The following is a 9,672-nucleotide window of genomic DNA, read 5'->3' on the forward strand; positions in this document are numbered from 1 at the left end:
ACTCAAAAAGGTTCCCAGGAGAGCAGAGAGCAACTGGGGCTTCGAAGGAGTGAGAGAAAATTAGAAACTAGGAAAGCATCAGTTAGGAAGATGCCTCCCCTCCATAGCGGGCAGGGGTGGGGGCGGTTCATTGAGACTCTTTCCTGTTTGCAGTGTGCTTCTCAGGCTTCTCTTCTGGCAAGTTCAAGTCTGGCCTGCAAATCCACCCCTCCCCCTCGCCCCTCCTCCCTTGTGAAGAGCATCCCCCAAGTAAAATCAATCTTCCCATCCGTCCTCGGTATGCTTCTCCAACACTTGGCTGGATAATTCTACAGTACCCTTTCTGCTCCATTCCCCACTTTACAGGTAGAGTGAGCAAGAACTTTGTCTCATTTCCTTCTAGAAATTCAGTGCTTCAGACATCACCTAACACCTGAGCAGCTGCTGGATAATTGCGTATTGAAAATCCATGCATGTCACCGTAACTTCCACATGGTTAGCACCCCAGTCTTCCAGTGTTTCCATTGGTCTCTTTCCCCTTGGTACCACACTGCTGCTCTTTCAGTCTCCCTCTGTCCTGACTCTCTAGAAACTGAAGGCCTAAGAGGAAGCACACCGGGGTCCTCCGCCCAATAGAGCTTGTGTTTGAAAAGGGAAAATGATAGTAAATATGAATTGATAAGCGGGTGATAACACTTAGTGAAGGAATAGAGGAGCATGGGAAGTAGAGTGAACAGCAAGGGTTTATAAGGTGGCCAGCACCAGGGCAGAGGATTAAATAAAGCAAGTGAACAAACCAAGCCTGATGGAAAGAGCATATGCAAAGGCCCTGGAACATGCTTAGCAGCATGAGGAAAGGCCAGTGCCTGGAGTAAAGGGGGAGGGGAGGGGAGGTGGGAGAGACCTAAGCACTAGGTCACAGAGCACCTGAGTCCAAGCAGTGAGGACTTTGGATGTAGTCCCGTGTGTGTGCTAGGGAAAGTATGAAAGCTGAGTGACAAGGGTTGATTTACATTATTTTTTTAAACAAACCATTAACAAATATATTTATAGTTCTATTTTAAGGTATGTGGGGGTTCTTAAGAAGCTATGGAAATCGTCAAAATAAGAGGTGAGGCCCAGGTCAAGGCCTGGGGCAGTGGAGGGGCTAGGGAGGGGTCACTGAAATCTGTGTAGACCTGACGATGCTACCAGACCAGAAGAGTCTGAGCAACAGAAGCTGGCCCAAGTGCTATGGGTGACCATGTTAACAATGCCTGGGAAGAGCAGGTTGATGGTGACATCACTGTTCTGTGTGGGCCAGTGTACCTGAGAAGCCTTTTAGATGACCAGTGTGGGGATGTTGTCTGGATGCTTCAATATACTCCTCTGTAGTTTGGCAGAGAAACTGGCAGTTTATCATCATGTAGATAGTGTTTAAAACATGAAGGTAGATGACATTTCTTAGTGGTTAAATGAAGACAGACAAGAAAAAGGAGAGGCTGGAGGATTGAACTCCAAGCAAAAGCCAGACCTGCTGAGGTAGGAGGAACATCAAGAAATGAGCATGCCTCTTCTAGAGGCTGTAGAATTGGGAAACGGAAAGGCAACCTCCCTCCTAAAGGGATCTGAAAAGAATTGATCCACTGTGTCAAGAGTAGCTAGGCAGTCAGCTGCCAAGTGGTCTGAAAATCTGCCAATAGGAGGGTCGGCAGTAAACCTGGGAAGAACACTTCTACGTGAAAGAAGGATGGTTGTGGTCAAACAAGGAGGCAAGATGGATGGTTCCGGAGATTTCCCAGCAAAAGCGAATGGGGGAAGGGATGTGACTGCACACATAAAAAGCCAAGAGGAGGGTGGTCTTGTTGCCTTGAGCGGGGAGATGTTGGAGACTGAGCAAGTTGATCTTTGTGAGCCTCATGCCGCTGCTCTGTGTGACATGACAGTGACAGTCCCAACCACAGGCTGGTTCCACGGGCCCTCTCTAGGTGTCCTGTATTAATTGGGACTTCTGTGGCTACAAATGTCTAACTCCAATTAACTTAAAGTAGAAAGGCAGGAGAGGGGGCTACATTTCTCAGGCTGCTTGCTTGCCGAAAGAATGAGCTATAGTGTGGGGGGAACTGGAGACGCTGGAGGAGGAAGTGGCAATTAGGAGGCCAAAGTAGACCAAAAGGACTGAGACCGAATCACAACAGGGGGATGGCCTTGGACAGAGTGTGCCAAGGGATACATGTGACAGTCATTTGGTAGATTAAATAAGAATGAAACTCTTTTCTGGTAGTTTTTATTTTCCCAGTAAGATGCAAATCAAGGCCATGAGCTCAAAGCAGTGCTGGTGAAATGTGTGTGGGGTGTTAGGGGAGTGGAGAGGGTGGGAAATGGTCATTTTGGGACAAGGGCATGTGAGGTATAAGGCTGGAGAGATGGCTCAGTGGTAAAGAACTACAAACCTTGAGTACGATTGTCTTAGCAGCACTATTCATGACAGCCAGTAGATAAACAAGAAGTGATGTCATGACATGCCTATACAACAAAACACTATTTGACAGGAACAGGAACAAGTATTCACTTCCTACACTGTGCATGAACCTTGACAACATGCCAAATGAAAGAAGCAAGACACAAAAGGCCATATATTAGATGAAGACAACTATATGAAATGCCCAGCGTAGGCTAATACTCAGAAACAGAAAATAGAAGTGGCACAGGTTGGCCAAGGCAGGAGGATGGCAAGTTCAAGACCTGCCTGAGCTATAGAATGAGTTCAAGGCCAGCCTAGCTGACTGAGACCCTGTCACAAAGTGTCGGGGACCAAACATGAACCATGGAAAAGTACTAGCTAGGCCAGAGAACAAGCCACAGGCCCTAAACCAGATGCTCCCAAAGATAAAGAACATCCCGAGGTCAGGTAGCATAGCAACAGAACAATGGACCCTGACCAGTGACCTTACCACCTAGCACAACATCCTACAGCCTCACGACTTGCACGTCCTCCTTCACCTGCACGTCCGGCATGTCCTGCACCCCTTCCCACCTTCCTGCCCCCTCCCCCTCCCATGCTATATAAGCCTTGCTGAGGAGAATAAAATTTGCAGCTTGATCACAACCCTGTCTTGCTGTCTTCCTTCGTGTCTCCCATCCCTTTCATTCTCTCCTGCAGGTGGGTCACCCCCATTGACACCCCGCTGGCCGTGGCAACAAAGAGCAAAAAGAGGTTGGAGATTTAGCTCAATAGGAGGGGGTGTGCCAACACAGATAAGATCCTAGGTTCAATCTCTCTCTCTAGAGAGAGAGAGAGAGAAAGCAAGAGATGGAGAAAGAGAATGCTTCATTCTAGCAGCTGGAGGGAAGAGGGAATGAGGAGTAATTGGGAACAGGTATGGGAATGCTTTGGGGGGCATAGTAAAATTATCTGGGATTAAACATTAGTGATGGAGGTATAGCTTTGGGAAGCCACTAAAAACCCACAGGTGCATGCTTTAAAATGCTGAATTTTCACTATCTGATGTCAAATTATATGACAGAGCCACAGTAACAGCATGGCACTGGCAGAACAATTGTCATGTGGAATAGAAAAGCAGGCCCAGAAGTTAACCTAGCCACCAAATTTTTAGCACAATATACACTGGAAAAAAGGACAGCCTTTTCAATAATTGGTGCTGGGAAAATGAGACATGTGAATGCAGAAAAATGAACCTAGGTACATACCCCTCACCCTGCATAAAACCTAACTCAGAACAGATCCAAGACCTTAACATGAGACCCCAAAACACTTGACAATATGGGCAGAGGCAAGAACATTCTGGAAAGGACTCTTCTAGCTCAGGAAATAATCTCAGGAGTTGACAAATAGGATAAATTATAAAACTTCTGTACGGCAAAGGAAACAATCACCAATGTGAGGAGATAGGGCACAGAATAGGAGCAAATCTTCGCCAACTACATATCAAATATGGAGTTAATAGCTAGAATATTTAAAGAACTTCAAAAGTTAAACACCAAAAGTGACCAAATTCATCTGATAAGTCAATGGACTAATAGACAGGTCTCAAAAGAAGAAACACAGATAGCAAATAAGTGGGTGTCTTAATCAGTGTTCTCTTGCTGTGAAGAGACACCATGACCACAGCAGCTCTTATAAAAGAAAGTATTGAACTGGGGCTGCCTTATGGTTTCAGAGGTTCAGTCCATTACCATCAGGGTGGGAAGCATGGTGGCACACAGGCAGACACCGTGCTGGAAAAGTAGCTGAGAGTTCTACATCTGGATCTGCAGGCATCAGGAAAAGACAGACTCTGGGCTTGGAATGGACTTTTTAAAGCCTCAAAGCCAGTGACACACTTCCTCCAACAATAGCACACTTCCTAATCCTCTCAAATAATGCCACTCTCTGGTGACCAAGATTCAAATCTATAAGCCTGTGGAGACCACGCTCTTTCAAACCACCATAGTGTGCAGCATCCTTAGTCATCAAAGAAATGCAAATTAAAAATGCTTTGAGAATCTCTCTCACCCTAGTCAGAATGACTACCATCAAGAAAAAAGAAAGGAAGGAAGAAAGGAAGGAAAGGAGGAAGGAAGGAAGGAAGGAAGGAAGGAAGGAAGGAAGGAAGGAAGGAAGGAAGGAAGAGAGAAAGAAAGAGACAACCAACAATGATAAGGACATGGAAGATGGAGCTGTTATTCACTGATGGAGTTGTGTAAACCTGTGCAGCTGTTGTGGAACTCAATGCTCAGGTTCCTTAAGGCACAGACAATAGACTAGCACATGACCCAGCCTCCACCATTCCTGAATAAACCCAATGACTGTAAGTCAGTATTACTGTAGAGACACTTGCACAACTGTGTTTATTGCTGTACTCTTCACAGCAGACAGGAAACGAAACCAGCCTTGGTGTCCATAAACAGATGAATGGATAAAGAAAACATGATGTGTACAGACAATGGAGTCTTACTCAGCCATACAGAGGAATGAAGGCATGGTGTATAGGAAAGTAGATGGAGATGGATAGCACTGTGCTAAGCAAAATAAACTAGACTAATAATGACAAATGCTGTGTGTTTTCTCTCATATGCTGAACCTAGGTTTATATTTATAAGTGTGCATACGTGGACTATGAGGGGGAGGAACCGATCTTAATGGGAGTGGGGAGGTAGAAGATAATGGAATACATGTGATATGAAAGCTGAAGTTCTTTGTGGGGATGAAGGAGACCAGCAAGGAGTAGGAGGAAGCAGGAAGGATGGGGAAGGGCAGTGAGGGAGACAGATGAATCAGAACAAAGTTTAATGACACATGTCCAAAAATGCCATAATGAGGCCCATTACTTCCTATGCGAACTTAAAATATTAAACAATTAAATAGCCAATAACAACTCGATAAAATCATAATAAATTAATGTGAAAGAATCAAGTGTTCTATTACTGGAAAGAAAAGGAGAGAATAACAACATGGGAACAATGGTCCCTGCTGTGGTCAGAACAGTTTCTCTTTAGAGCGTTATCTGTGTTAGGCCAACAACTTTGTCCTGTCCGCTGTACTCATAGTGACATCTTGTGTGTGTCACACTTGTTTCTGTTCTATAAATTTGTATGTCCACACAGTTCCAGGAAATGGAAACTAGTAACTAAAGGAAACATTCCCCAACATGGAAACCAGTGTCCTGCAGAGGATCCAGAAGAGGAAGAAGCATTTATAAGAATCAGAAACAGAGGTGGATGGAATAGCACCATGTGATAGGAATGGAGGCAGGAGTTAAGGCTCTCTGTACAGTCTGCAGAGCCGGCCTTTCACGACAACAGCTGTGGTGGAGAGCAAATGGGGCATCTGGTGCTGATGCTGTAATAGGTGGAGAATTTCCCAGGGAAACATCTCTACTAAGGACGGTCAGAAGGTCAACCATCACCTGCCCACTGGAATCTGATGCCAATATTATTAAGGCAGTGACTTTGACCATGGGCTGGGACTGCTGATTCATCAGGCTGGCAAGAGGAGTCACCGGCATCCAAGATGCTAAAATCAAAGTACTTTGAAAGGACACTCAGAGAATAATCAAGTTGCTCCCAGAATGCTGTATTCATGCCACTGATGGTTGTTAGTACTGGAGAAATGCCTGATAGGGTTGTAGAGAGTGTACAGACTATCTTTGATCTTAAGTCTGAGTCTCTCATCAAAGACCTTATAATCCCAACCTTTCCAATGAGCTCTGTAATTATGTGGTAGTTTTGCAATGATGTTTGATGGTTGCTGGGACGTCCTGCAGGGTTTTCCATGTAGAGAGGGAGGGAGTGGTTTTGATAGAATGCCTCCTGGCCAGGTGGGCATCCCATGCCTCCCCCTGGAAGAGGTTATGATGATAGGGCCCTCACGGATGATGTCCTCCCCTTCCTTCTCTTCCTGGTCAAGGTGGTCATGGGTAGAAGAGCTGAGAATCTTGCTCTCCTAGTTTGTCATCCCCTACAGGAGGAGATCTGGAAGCCTGTGGCAGAAGAGGAAGGTCTGCAGACTGCTGTGATGGCACAGCTGCTTTCTATGCTGATGAAACTTGGGATTGCAATAGACACATGGAGCCCGTGGTGGTTTGAATGAAAATGGCCCCCATAGGCCTATAGGGAGTGGCACTATTAGGAGGTGTGGCCTTGTTAAAGGAAGTGTGTCAATAGAGGTGGGCTTTGAGGCTTGATGTCAAGCCAGACCCAGAGGTTCACACTCTCTCTTCCTGCTGCCTGCCAGTCCGGATGTAGAACTCTCAACTACCTCTTCAGCACCATGTCTGCCTGCACACCACCATGCTTCCCGCCATGGCAATAATGGACTAAACCTCTGAACTGTAAGCCAGCCGCAGTGAAGTGCTTTCCTTTATAAGAGTTACCATGGCCATGGTGTCTTTTCACAGAAATAGAATTTTGATTAAGACAGAGCCTATTAGAATGGGATGACTTATGAACCACAGGGAAGTGCCACATGGATTATTCCTACGCAAGGAGTCATGGCTCATATGGTGATCTTGGTGGACTTGCTATGAGTACACAAATAACTACTCCCAAATATTTGGCTGGATTTAAAATTGGCAAAGTGTAGTTAGCAGATTAGACAAATCCATTATTAGTCAGTAGCTTCAACAGAAATTGATGAACCTTTAGAAGGATCCAAAGATTCTCCCATTACCATCACAGGGTCACAGGACAAAGCTATGTCACGAATGCCAGAGTGTGAAGGTGCAGGAGATGTTGAAGAATGCAGGAACTGAAGATGTTGAAGGATTCTAATGCAAGGTATTTTCTCTTTCTTATAGTCTGAAGCATCATTTTGCAAAGTTTTGTAAGACCAGTAAAGACTTGAAGGAATCTCACAGCTTTTCTGTAGAAATCTGCTCCTGGTTAAAAAGCTCCACTGGTAGTCTGCGTCTGAGGCGGCTCTAGCCCCTCACAAACTGGACTGAAGGAAAAAGGTGTGTGTGAGGAACAACAAACATTGAAGTTTTGAAAATAAACGGCTACATTTGGGTTAATGAGATGGGAGAAAAAAGAAGATAAATAACATTGATCAAATAACAAGGAAGCATGCCTGAGAGCAGGTCAGAGGTGCCGTTCTGGAGGTCTGAGGTCCTGCACTCCTTTTTTATTCTTTTTTCTTTTTCTTTTTTCTTTTTCCTTAATCGACTCCTTGGCACTTTGGCTGGGAGTCAAATCTTGGCATTCAGTCTGAACTTCCCAAACAAGAAAAGGGTTAGAGAAGTAATGTTCCAGTCATAACGTCACTGATTTTGAACTTCTGCAGAATTAGTCACCAAACCCTTTGCTCCCAGTGACATTCAAAGTGCAGCAAGCTGGAGCCTGGGAAATACTCCTGAGAAGTCAGGGCCATGCCCTGAGAATGTTTTGTCACCAAGCAAGGACCTCAGAGTCACGGCAGCATGGGCTGTCCCTAGGTGCGAGTGTGTTGATCACAGAACAGAGTAAATGCTGGTGAGCTTAAGAAAGCGGAGTGGTTAGGGACTTGGATGCTGACCTGAACTGGAGCTGCAGATGGCTGGTCCTGGGACTCTGGGCATGTTCTGCACCTTTCTGAACCTCACCGCTGTTCTTCACAACAATGCCTGCCATATACTGTGTCCGTAGGTGGCTGACTCACGTCTGTGTTAATCAGGTCTCTTCCACTTGGAAGTGACAGAAGCCAAACTCCATCGAGGAAAGGTCAGAGGCTGGATATATACATGTATATATTTGACTGTATGAGGAAGGGCACAAAATAAAACAAAGACACTCAGAGTCCTTAGGGCTCCTTTCCTCTCACATCCAAACCCTCCTCTCAGGCCTGCATCTCAGAGATTCCGGGCTCACCTCCTAAGAAAGAGAGGAAGACTGAAAAATCCAAACTGGGTTGGGTGGGCTGCAACAGCTAGCCAGTTCCTCAAGGAACTAAAACTTTGTAAATTCCCAGGGAAAAGCTCGGCCTGTTTTGGGCCATAGCTGCCCTCTAGTGGACACCAGCGGCAGCCGTGAATGTGCGCATGTGCGCACTGCCAGGTCCCGCACTGGGCCACCTAGGTCGGAACCACATGGCCAGAAGCGGAGCTGGCAAGAGAAGAAGAGAGATGGAGAGAGGAACACTGCATCCCAAACGTGATGTGCCAAGTGCCGTATCTCTCAGCCCAGTCCTCCTCCCTTCCAAAATCTTCCTCCCGATCCGGCACGTCCTTGGGAGCAGCTAAAGCCAGGCTCTGTTTCCCTCCCTTGCTCGTTTCTCACACGCTCTAGTGCCCCGTGCACGGTCTCCTGCACATCTCTGATCCTCTGTCCTGTGTCTGTACTGTCCACCATAATAGCGTCCCCCACCCGTGGTACCTCCTCTGTACCCCCTGAGCTCATTTTGCCTTTTACAGAGTTGTTACCTAAAACGATAGTCTTGCCTCTTCTTTGCTCAAGAGTTCTTTTTCTCTCTTTAATTTTTATTACATTTAAGGGGGGGGCGTGCATGTGTATCAACACATGCACGCAGAGGACAACTCAAGTGACTTGCTTCTCCCCTTCCACCCTGTGGTCCCTGGGAGTGAAATCAGGCGGGCAGGCTCGACAGCCTGAGCCACCTCATCAACTCCTTCTCTCTTTGAATGTTTTAATCCCATTGGTGTTTGTTTTGTTGTAAACTGGTTTATTGGAAGTCTATGTGTTGGTTAGGTTTTTTTTGGTCAACTTAACACAAGCTTGGATTATTATCTCAGGAGAATTTCAAATGTGAAAGATTGGCCTGTAGGCAAGTCTACAGGGCTTTTTCTTGGTTATTGATTGACGTGGGAGGGCCCAGCCCACTGTGGACCATGCCATGCCTGGGCAGGAGGTCGTGGGTTGTACAAGAAAGCAAACTGAGCAAGCCATGGGGAGCAAGCCAGGAAGCAGTGTTCCTCCATGGCCTCTGCTTCAGCGCCTGCCTCCAGGTTCCTGCCTTGAGCTCCTACCTGACTTTTTTCTCTTTGTGATGGATTGTAAGATGAAACAAGCCCTCTCCTCTCCAAGCTGCTTTTGGTGGTGGCGTCCATCACAGCGACAGAAAGCAGACTGAAGTGCTCTGTTACACATGTGCTGTGTTTCAGTGCTATGAGTACCTGGGTTTTGTGGGTGGTTCCTATTTTATTATTTTATTTTTTACTTATTCTTCCACAATTTTGTATATATGTGTGTGTGTGTGTGTGTGTGTGTGTGTGTGTGTTG

Source organism: Peromyscus californicus, unplaced genomic scaffold (genome assembly GCF_007827085.1).
Source record: "Peromyscus californicus insignis strain IS unplaced genomic scaffold, ASM782708v3 Scaffold_24__1_contigs__length_46423439, whole genome shotgun sequence".
Lineage (NCBI taxonomy): Eukaryota > Metazoa > Chordata > Mammalia > Rodentia > Cricetidae > Peromyscus > Peromyscus californicus.